General features: G+C 37.5%; 1 protein-coding gene across 17 annotated transcripts in view; it reads left to right on the top strand.

Annotated features, from left to right (window-relative positions):
* BBS9 (Bardet-Biedl syndrome 9) overlaps positions 1-12213 on the top strand; it is a 439570-nt gene that overhangs the window by 25630 nt on the left and 401727 nt on the right. The gene's annotated exons all lie outside the window — the stretch shown is intronic.

Below are 12213 nucleotides of genomic sequence, written 5' to 3'. Positions count from 1 at the left end.
CATTTCAGCCAAGGCTGATTTGAGATCGTGTTTTCATGAATGTAAACGTATTGCCCATTTACTTCCTAGGTGCATGATAAAGTGGTGACTTTTGCCTTCTTGTTGCATCTCCCTGTAGCTTATTCTTCTGTCTCTTATTATTCTGTGCTGTCTCCCTGTAGATTTCACATCTCCCTATTGATTTAGTATGTAAATGATTCTCCATTGTGTTAACTTACAAGGCTTAATTTATGTACCAGAGAGACAAGTGACTAAACATTATTATTATTTGTCAGAAAACATATATGTCAACTCTGTCTTTGTACAGACTTCAAAACATTTTCAGGAAACATACATAGTATCTGTACATTCATTTCACAACAATACTGAAGAACGACTAGCATTTTAATTTAGACATCATATGAAAATCTTTGATGAACCAGAATGTACATATCAGGATATTATTGTAATCCTTTTTTCTAGTTGGCATTGAAGAGTCTATGGGTCACAGAAACAGCTAGGTGAAATATTTCTTTTTAATAGTTGTTCCTCAGCAAAACTATCGCAAAATGGCACACGAGGTACATTGGGTTCATCAGACTTCCCACCTTCTGAGAAAGTGGAGATCTGCTACTTGCTGGCGAAGAGGGACAGGAGATGATAACGGATCCTGTCTTTGAGCTGCGCACTTCTCCTTCTGGGAAGAGGGAAAGGAACGTCAGCTGAGTTCACTCTGCTCCAATCTCTCAGTTTACAATTCTAAGTGTATGTGTCTTTTGGGTTTTAAAGATGAAGAAACATGAAAGAATATGTAGTTTTAAAATTCCTTTTGTAACCTTTTGTGAACAAATTCCCTTGATGGCCTGGTCAAATATGCAACAACCCCCCCAAACCTCACTCAATGCTGTCTTCATACACTTATATATTAAGTGCCCCAAATTAGATTTCTATTTATAAAGCCAGCTGAGCTCAGAAAATCGTAATTGTGTCCCACTCCATAAAGAGGGAGGACCTTATCTAGAAAATTGACTTCTACAAGAGGTTTGTGAGCCACCTACAGTCAAGGAAGGCTGTAGTCTCAGGCAGTGGTGAGGAGAACCACAGCTATATGTAAACTCTCTCCCTTGATCATGTTTAAGTCACTTCTATAGACGTGCTTTTATTATGCTGTGTACAGTGAATCTGGTTTGACGTGTATTAAAAAAAAAATAAAATCCGTATTTGTTGTTCGTCTTATGACCTCTGCCAATCTGAATGTCTTTTCTGAGAGTGTGTGCTTTGCCAGGCAGAGACTGTCTCTTCTTGAATGTCTGAAAAATGCTTAGCCTCTTGTGAGGGCTACCATAAACAAATAATAACTAATACCTATTTAGATCAGTGGATGTTTCGCTTTTCTCATGGCTGTAGAATGCCAAATGTAGGGATTCTTCCAGCAGACACCCTTTCCTCAAAGCTGGAGATTGACTCTGATTGCCTGTATTGCATTCAGATACTTCGAGCACATTTAACCTGACTAGTAGTCTTTTCCTGTCTGCTAATGAATAGGCTGACCTGTTGCAGAACCAACATTTGTCCCTTGTTGGGATTTATGAAGATTCAACTAATTCAAGTTCCAATTCCATAGTAGCAGGCAAAAACTAGAAAATAATTAAAAATGTTAGTTCAATACATTAATTTCTTCAGTATCTGTTTTTCCTGGGTTGAGTTTTTTCTTAAATCCCATCAGCTCCTCATTTTCATTCCCTTCCTGCTTCAGGGGCTCATGTTGTAGTAACCTGTGCTCCTAGCAGAAGTGGACTTAACCTAGGTCCCGCAGGAGCCTGTGTACGATGCTCCTTGCATCATCCAGGGGGATTGCTGGTGAGTGGCGTAAGGCATTTTTCCTTCCCTCCTCCTATGTGGTCAGAGCACTGCCTCAGTAATGCTCTCAACTTCTGTCTGCCTGGAATGAAGAAACCCAGCTGAAGTCCTGAACTCCGATCCCCTTTATGGCAGTGCACTGTGCTGCCATTAAACCACCAAGCTAGTCTTGTTTAGTATTCTTTCTGAATGCTCATGGACATGTGTTTCCTGGTTTGGGTTGGGGAAGTAACCTAAGATTTGTTTTTTACTAGGCATAGTTTGTTTTAAGAACTCAGTGCTAAAAAAAACCCATTTCCCCATGCCAGAGCAGGTGACTGCCTTCTCTTCCAGTCTGTGTGGGAAAGTAAGGCCATAGTTACTTTTGCATTGGTTCATGGTCTGCCTTTTCCTGTGTAAATTAAGGCTTGTGATGCTTAAGGGAAGCACTCTTTAAGCCCTTAGATTCAGTATTAGCTGTGAAGAAAATGAACTATTACTATGTGAAAATGCATCTGAAGAAGTGAGCTGTAGCTCACGAAAGCTTATGCTCTAATAAATTGGTTAGTCTCTAAGGTGCCACAAGTCCTCCTTTTCTTTTTGCGAATACAGACTAACACGGCTGTTACTCTGAAATATGTGAAAATGGCAACTGCTCTTTCCTTTTACTTTGAATATACCATTCTTTTGTCTTGCTTGTAGTGAGCTTTTGACTGACACTTTTGATTAGCATTCTTTAAAGAGTTGTGGAGTTATCTGATCTGTTGCTCACCAAAAAGCTATAATTTTATGAAGCTTATTCTGATTTATAATTTATCCCATTTGATGCTGCAGGTTTTCTTACGGATTGTCACATGGTGCTCAGTCCTTGTGATTACATAATGTATTTATTTTTATGAAAATGCTTTGGTGCCACGGGGAAGGCTGAGAGCACAGGAAATCATTCACATACAAGAAGAACTCCAGATCCAAAATAGCTTTAATTACAGGTTTGTTTCAAAGAGCTACCACCTGTCCCTTATATTGGATTTTCATTAAAATTAAATTATGTTTTTAGAAAGAAAAAAAAACCTGTGACACAAATATATTCGTTTCACGCTAGAATAACAAACTACAAAACAGTAGTAGCTGGACTAATACTTAAAGTAACACTTGCTGGCTGAGGGACATTCCTCTTGAGGCTGGTGAAACTATGTAGAGTTCACTAAGTGATTCCATCTGATCTGTAGAGAACACTATGGGTTACATTTTCACTTTATAAATATGTCACTGGCAAAGCCAACTGGCTGCAGTAAGCTTTTTGAAATGGACATTTCTGGCTGAGCTTTTGGAAGACTGCTTTTTTTTAAGTGAAACATAAAAAACCCATTCACTGGTTACACATTAAAAACAAATGGCCAAAGGAAACAAAATGAACTAGAAAAAGTTGGAATATGAAGAATATCTAATTTTGTATGAACTTTTCATTTTGTTTTACTTGTAGTAGTTTTTATAATTGGAGTTTGTCATATAACAGACTATTGTAAATTTGCATTTTAACTAAACTTGAAGTGAATAATATAGATGATGCAAGGAGGACCAACAAAAAGCTTAGTTGCTTTAGAACTTGAGGCTGCATCACTGAAGTCAATGGGAGTTTTGCCATTGACTCGTTGCTGGATCAAGCCCTATATGGACTAAATATCTTTTACTGCTTTTTTAACAAATACAGGTTACCTGCTATTCTACGTGCATTGAAGATCCCTGAAGACTCTAAGCACCTTGTCGTAAATATTATGTGGCTTTCAACCTGTTATATTACTCTACTAACAAGACGTGTTTCAACAATGGTGTTTGTGTGAAGGGGTTCATTTGTGAACCGTGAGGATAAATATAATATCCCCCAATCACTGTTATACGTATCTATTTATCTATTACAAGAGTATTCTGTGAATCTTATTTCCACTCTTAGTGATCTATTATTTTTATGATTTAACAGATTATGGTAAACATACATTTTAGATCTCATCATTTGTGTGAGATCAAAACTTATTGCTACTTCTGACTTGCCCTAAAAATGTGGACGAACAACTGTGCAGACACCTATTTTTAATCTATTAAAGTAACTGAATCAGCGTCTTTACAGTATTACTGCTGCCTGTAGTGTGTCTGTGTGTGGTTTTTAAAGTGTTGTCACAGAAACAGAAATAATTAAAAACAAAACTTAGGGTATTCGTTAGTTAAAGGATATAGCAAAAAATCTCTTTAGGTGCTTGTGGAAAAAGCCCCCCATTATTCACAACAAAGAAATATTGCTCTTTCACAGCTGTGACGGCATAGCCAGAAATAGAAATAAATGCCTTCCTTTAAAATGGTAGGAGAATATGAAGTACAAAACGTTAGAATGTGTACTATAGAGAAAAGACTTCTGCTGTAGTAAGGGGATGGACCATATTATCTAACGTCTTTTCTATCTCTTATTTCTGTGATCTTCGGGGCAACTTTTATAGTATTTTAAACAACAGAATTATAGTACATCAACAGGCTGATTTCATTTGTATTGTAATCTAATAAACTTAAAAAAAATATTTACCTAGGGGTGTGTGTGTGTATTTATATAATTTTGTACCAGTGTCCCCCACCTTCCTGCATATCCTTTGTTTGGTTTTAAATAGTTATCTGCTTTTTTTAAAAAAATCTTGTGTTATCATTCAAATACAAGAAAAGACAACAAAACTATTAATATGGTGTAAACACATATTTCTCTGGATTCTGATCACTTGAAACCAGGTTTATTTTTGCAGTTACCATACCTCATTGGAATGTTTTGGTCCATGCGTGTCTGATGCCTAAGACAGTAGCTCAGACACCTGTATAACAGTCTTCTTAAGAAGTAGGCCAAATTCTGTGCAGCCCTGCTGATTTCAGTGAAGCTTCATGGGGATAACTGAGGGCAGCATTTAATGCAAAGTATAAATATTGAGCCAGAGTTAGCTGACAAGGTGGACAGAAATAAGATGCTCTACCTACTATGTTTTTTCTCTTTGTGCATACTGATTTTTAGGAAGTTAAAACTGAGCAGTGTGGTTATGCAAACTGAGTTTGGACTAACTTCTGTTTCTTTCCCCCTCCATATTGTGGAAGGTCTCAGGGACAGTGATGGTAAGAGGACACCCAGGGAGCACAGTGATGTTGTCAAGGGGCAGCCAAGGGAAAAGGGAGAGAAGGCAAGAGGATGTCTCTATGGAGACAGCCCATGATTCCAGTGAACCCTTGAGATCCTTGAGCTTAGGGGCTGAAACCTATGCCGCATTTGTGGGAAGCTGGGGATGCAAATTCTTCTTTCCCTCCCCACAGATGGAAGAATAGAAAGGACATTCAGTGATTGAAACTCATGGAGTTTCTACTCCCCTGACCAGGAATAAGCCAAGATAGGAGCACAGAGCACCGAATAAAAAAAAATAGGATTGTCCTAGTTTATCCTATAGTGTTTCCTGAAAAATGCTTTTGTAATAAGCCAGTAAGACAGAGGAGAAATATTAAATAAGTGCTTGAAAAGTTTCTGCCCTCTCACTGGGGGAGATAGTACAAGAGATCATAGTGAGTGGTTCTTAGTGTGACATTGTGCTATCCGGCTTCTAGAGCTTTGGGAGAGATACTGTGTGAGCATGCAGTCTTTTCTCCAACTTTTGTGTATTTTGGTTTCTTTTATTATTGCAAATATATGTAAATAGTTTTTTTTTTTTTTAATTTGAAACACCTACCCACCAAACCCTTGGAATTAACTGTGTTTCAGCCAAGTTGATTGTCCCCTCTTTATTTAATTCTAAAATAAAGAATAAGTATTTTCTGTTCTTGGATACCTATAGGATGTTCGCTGAGAAAAGTTCAAAAGGAAAGGAGAGGAAATAAATGTTCATACTGCAGTTGATGCCTATGCAGACAGGCAGTTGGAAGGACCTGATCAAACTAAGAGTCACAAGCTGATTGTCTCTGAGATTTCTGTGTCGGGGAGCCTGTATACATGTAGCTCCTACTTTTCTCATGGAAATGGCAACCCCCGAGATGCTGGGGATCTTAGCATGATCTTAGCATTACATGCACCATCACCCCAACAATCCCACTTACAGTAATGCAACTGAATTCCTAATTGCAGCACATATGGGCTCTGCTTAAAAGTTCACATTATTCCTTTTTCCCCTGTAGGGTGCAATTGGTGGAGAAGTCTTTTGTGGCTGAGATCAACGCCTGAGGGCACTGGGGCTGGTGTAGAAGCACCTAGCCTCCAGTAGAGACTTCAGCCCCAAACTTCTTCCATGGAAGGGCAAATCCTGTCCTTGGTAATGGTAGAATTCTTAGGAAACTCCATGACGGGAGTGTCTGAGCTAGCATTGATACAAGTTTCTTTAGGGGTTATTATAGTTAAGGATCAAGGATGTAAAATGAACCTGGAATTTGATTGGTCACCAAGGTAGAAAGTTGAGGAGTTGTTCAATATGCTTTTGTCTGGCCACTTTATATGGCTGGTGGAATAGTGAGTGCAGACTTATTTGTAATTTTTGAGTAGCCTTCTGTATCTTTTAGGGAGAGCACACATTGCAGGAATCTAATCTTGAGATGACAAATGCTTGAATAACAATAGTCAGGTCAGCATCTAAAACAGAAGGGCTTGCTTTCCAACTAGCTAAATATGAAAAAAACACTGCTGCTCTCTAATAGTTCTTGAGTAGATTTTAGTCCAGTTGGACTTGGAGGTTGTGTACCACCTTGACAGTGTACAGATGCCTTTTATTGAAGGTGTTATAACAGTTCGTGTGAGTTCCTCAAAATTCTTCCCCTTGCCAATTGACATCATCTCAGTTTTACCTGAACTGTTTCCAAACCAAGTTTTTATTTTTAAGAAGATTTTTCATTTTTTTTAGACTAGTGCTATCAAACGATTAAAAAAAATTGTGATTAATCAGTTTTAATTGCACTGTTAATAATGGAATACCAATTTAAATTTTATTATAAATATTTTTGGATGTTTTCTACGTTTTCAATTATAACACAGGATACGAAGTATACAGTGCTTGCTTTATATTTGATTACAAATATTTGCACTGTAAAAACATTAAAGAAATAGTATTTTCAGTTTACCTCATAGAAGTACTGTAGTGCAATCTTTTTATCATGAAAGTGCAACTTACGAATGTAGAATTTATTTTTTTTTACATAACTGCACTCAAAAACAAAACAATGTAAAACTTTAGAGCCTACAACACCACTGAGTCGTCGTCCTTGTTCAGTCAATTCCTAAGACAAACAATGTTTCCATTTATAGGAAATAATGATGCCTGCTTCTTACTTACAATGTCACCTGAAAGTGAGAACAGGCGTTTGCATAGCACTGTTGTAGCCGGCGTTGCAAGATATTTGTGTCACATATGCTAAACCATACACATAATGAGAAGAAAGTTCTGGTTTCAAAGAGCTTTCAGTCTAAGTTTTCGCTAAACAAGAAGGGAATGACTAGTGAAGTTCTCATGTTTTGACAGATTTTCCCCAGTTGTTTTAGAATCTCTTCTTGAGAGACCTGTCCAAATACTGAGACTATGGCAGAATACAAGCCTGGCTTATTGGCATTAACACTTTGATCTTCTCATCTCGTTTTTCATTTGGTGCAGGTCATTGGTAAACCATGGTGATCTATAAGAGATGGTGTATGTGTAAGGGGGCAACTAGGGAGCAATGTATTCTTAGCTGTGGACAGGAGATGGCTTAATAGCCTACCAGTACATCAATATCATCGTCCACTGGTTAGCCATTTGTTTCAAGGCATTCCAGAATGCCCTATTTGTCTCCAAAGATGGACCACTGCAGTTTGCCCATCTCCAAAGTTAGGTAGAACAGGACCAGGATATAGGCATATTGCTACTTACCTGAATAACAAGGATGTTGTGTATCTTAATTCTTTAAAGTTTGCAGAACATTTTGAGGTCCATGGATGGAAGGTGCTACCCTAGTGCAAAGTACTTTATTTACCATGATTGGTTGGTTTATTAAACCGACAAAAGGTAGAACAAAGAACATCGTCTGCCATACTGTCTTTAGCTTAAATTGTGCCATTTTCTCTTTGAAGCAGCATTAGTTAAGAATAGTGTCAGTGTTAATTTTCAATTTTTTTTTCCATTTTAAGTGAGACCCTTAATATTAAACAGGTTTTAATTGAATTCAAGCACCTTGGTTATGATTTTTTTGTTCAAATATTGCATGTTACTTTATTAATATATAATTTTTCATTTTGAATCATATGTTGTTGAAATCATCTGCTCTGATCTTGGCTAATGCTTCAGAGCTTCTCGACCTTTAAACAACGAACCAAATGCTTATCAACTATGATCAGTGATCAGTTTGGTTGACTTAACCCTTTGAGTACCACATACCTCAGAATATGAGTGACAAATTATTATGAATAAATCATAAAATGAAGTGTTTGATCTTTTGAGGCATATAAATAGTATTTTAAGAGGTTAAGTAACTTTTTTTTTATTAAAAAGCCACTTCATACACAATTTCAAAAGAAACTTCTTGGCTGTCCACATACGGGGTGTGTGTGTGTATGCATATATAATATGTGTACAATATAAAATGTTTCTAATTTTATAAACAATAAAATCTAGATTTGAACAGAAGCCATAGACCCTGCTTTATAATTTAAAAAACATGTGTTTCAGTGTAAGAAAACCTGAGGAAATTCATAACTCAAAAACAATTGTACTTTTTAGAAAATGCTATCAGGCTTTTACATGTTAAACACATACCGTAATTCTATTAAAATTATTGAATTTACTAATAGGAAGCATTTGTTCATTGACTTCAAACTGTTAACAGAATTAAAGAATTCACATTTCCTAAAAAGGTGTGTGACTCTTATCTACTAAAGTAACAGGAAAGATTAATGTAGTACGACCGTTTGGAAACATAAAACAAACTTTAATATACTATAGATTAAACCTGATGGGACCAAATCATCAACTTGAAGTTGTCAGTGAACCTTGCAGCCAATAGCTTAAATGGTATGATATATTGTGTCTTTATCGCTTGCAGTTGTAAAGAAAGGCATTAGTTTGGCTTACTTCAGTAGCTGGCAGAATGTTAGTCTGAGAGCTTTTGAACATTGCTCTAATGATTTCCATGTTACAGATGCTTTTGTACAAAATATAGGTGATCTGTACAGATCCTAGCATGATTTAACTTGAGAAGATTGGTTTTCATTGTTAGCTTAGCTAAATTTCCTTTAGAAGCCATCATAGACCTCTTGATTAATGGACTATTTTGCTCTGTTTCATGTTTAATAAGGGATATGGGGTTTTTCTAAGGTTGAGGAAAATTATTCTCTATATGTTGATTTATGATTTTGTTAAACCAGAGTGCTGTTGCTGCCTTATTAAAACAGTTGGTATAAGACAAATATGTTTTGCATCAGCAGTCAGTAAATCATCCCCCCAAAATATGTTGTGTTAAATATAAGACAGATCTTAGGTTTATGGTTTTAAGAAAAGAGACAATGAGGAGTCCGTTGGCACCTTAAAGACTTTAAGGTGCCACCGGACTCCTCGTTATTTTTGTGGATACAGACTAATATGGCTACCCCTCTGATAAGAAAAGAGAGAACTTCTGCTTGAATAAAATTTTTTTTATTTAGAAATCTATATTTAGGGTAAATAGGCCATTGCAATAGTTCAGATTTGGTTGAAATCCTATCATGATCCCCCCTAAAATTACATTAATTTAAAAAAAAGTTGTGCCCATCTATCTAGTAGCACCAGTGTGCTTCCCTATGAAGTACTGCAGTTTGGTTCCCTTGTTTCTTAGGAGGTTGAGAAGCACTGAGCTCAACCTCTGGGAAAAGAACAAGACCGTATTTCATTCTTGAATGTCCTCCCCATCAAATGTGTGCAGCAGTGTTAATGGGAATTGAATGAATTATGTACAGATCTTCTTGGTGGGAAGGATGAAGGGACCATTTTGAGAGTAGTATAGAATGGGCAGTCACAAAAGGGGGGAAAAAAGGGATCCAGTGTAGCTATTTACCTTCTGCTCCCCTTACCTGCCTCTGACGACTTGCCATCAGATTCAGAGTTTTTACCCTAGTGATCCAAGTCTTGGGGGAGAGAATACTGATTCTCTTTTTTTAGTCAGGAGGTCAAAGATCAAGTAGTAATGTATTAGTAATTTAGGTGAACTATTAACCCATTAACTACTTAGCATGCTCTGCTTCTTTTTAAATAACCATTGATATGCCTCTAATAATTTCTCTGAAGAATCAGAATACAAGGAGATAATTTTTCCATATGTATTTTACCTCCAGTGTTGCCATATATTGAACTGTTGCCTCTGTGAGCTTATATAACAATACTTGTCTAAGTGGGAAAAAGACATGATTTTTTTGTTGTTGTTGCCTATATCTGAGGCCCTATATTAGAGGAGTAGGGTCTGAGGGGAGGACATCAAAGAGGAAGTAGTTTTTTTTCTCTTTAAATCAAGATCCTGTTTTAATCCTGCATGCATAGGCTATAATCCCACAGACGCTTGCACATGTGAATTACTTTGCATGTGCGTAGTCTTGTTGAAATAAATGACACTATTTACTTGCATGTTTGCAGGATAGGGGCTTGATCCAATACCTACTTACATTGTGCGACAGGGTCGGGCCAGATGGCTATAGGAGAGTAATAGAAGGCAGAGATATTATCTCCAGGTTAAGTAGGTCCCTTTTCCCTGGGTAAGGTAACAGGGAAGGTTCCAGAAAAATCAGGAGCCTTCTGGAGACAGTTAAGACAGACAGGCTGATTAGAACACCTGAAGCCAATCAAGAAGCTGTTAGAATCAATTAAGGCAGGCTAATTGGGGCACCTGGGTTTAAAAAGGATCTCACTTTAGTTTATGGTGCACGTGTGAGGAGCTGTGAGCAAGAGGCGCTGAGAGTGAGAACACGGACTGTTGGAGGACTGAGGAGTACAAGCATTATCAGACACCAGGAGGAAGGTCTTATGGTGAGAATAAAGAAGGTGTTGGGAGGAGGCCCTGGGGAAGTAGCCCAGGGAGTTGTAGCTGTTGCACAGCTGTTCCAGGAGGCACTCTAGACAGCTGCATTCCACAGGGCCCTGGGCTGGAACCTGGAGTAGAGGGCGAGCCCGGGTTCCCCCAAACCTCCCAACTCCTGGTCAGACCTGAACTGTGGGTTCAGAAAAAAGGCCAAGCTGAGGGCTGCCGAGAAGCTCCAAGGCGAGCAAATCTGCCAAGAAGTGCAAGACCCACCAAGGTAGAGGAGGAACTTTGTCACAATTGGCTTTAATATTTTCATAGATTTCAGTGTGTGTTTGATTGGGCCCTTTTTTGTGGCTTTCTTTGTATGAATGGGTGCTAAAAACTATGTGCACATTTGAATTAATGTTCTCCTTTATGTAATGCTAAATCCACAACCTGATTCTGATCTCAGTTGACTTCAAAGTTATTGCTCTGAATTTATATCATGTAATTGAAATCGACATGTGACCAGTAGGATCTTGCTGCTATTGTAGCTGAATTCTTGATTTCAGTATTGACAAGTATTTTTAACGCCTCACTACAGACTTAATATTTTTTAATCCTCGTTTAAAAATATAAAATAAAGGTAGGATAAAAGCAATGGGAAAATGTAATCGCTATAATATTAACATTGTTTTCATGATGATTTCTATTTTAGACCGTTTAAAATACCTGAAATGACATGATAGATTTAACAATTTGATCTTAGGGTCATTTTATTTTATTTTATTTTAATAATTGTGTTCCCTCAGTTAAATTAGAATATTAACTTAATCAAATCAGAAAACTCATTTTTTTATCTTTTGGTTTCTCTTAATGTATTGTTATTTACGTAAGAAAGGAAACAGTTGACTAGTTTTAGCAAATAATGTTTTTACAATTTTTGGAGGGTTTAGTTTTCTTTGTTCTAGAGGATTATTTATACATTAAAAAAAATCTGTTTAAGTAATAGGTTTGTGAGCCAAACTGGCAAAATCAATGAAATGAAAAGTACAGATGTCCTTCAAGTCGCATCAGTTTACTTGTGGGTTAAATTATTTTATGGAAAGAACAGGTGGGGAATAGGATGAGCAGTGCTTCTGGGAATTGTCAGGAATTTCCTTCCCCCACTCCCTAGCAAGAGTTTGGGATGGTGTGTAGGGCACTAAAGCAGGGAGTAACTTCTTCCAGGCATTGTCTGAAAATGGAGGGGGATTCTCCCACTTCATGGGGTACCATATGCCAAATAGCTTTCCGGGGTGGTGAGAGCAGCACTCCTTGAGGTAGAGCCAGGTGGGAACCACCCATTCTCCATTTGCAGAGTGATTTTCACAGCTTGGACCCCTGTGAAGACATTGGATGTGG

This window comes from Lepidochelys kempii, chromosome 2 (genome assembly GCF_965140265.1).
Source record: "Lepidochelys kempii isolate rLepKem1 chromosome 2, rLepKem1.hap2, whole genome shotgun sequence".
NCBI classification, from domain to species: domain Eukaryota; kingdom Metazoa; phylum Chordata; order Testudines; family Cheloniidae; genus Lepidochelys; species Lepidochelys kempii.
The sequence above is the reverse complement of the archived record's forward strand: the minus strand, read 5'-3'. Positions and strand labels throughout refer to the sequence as shown.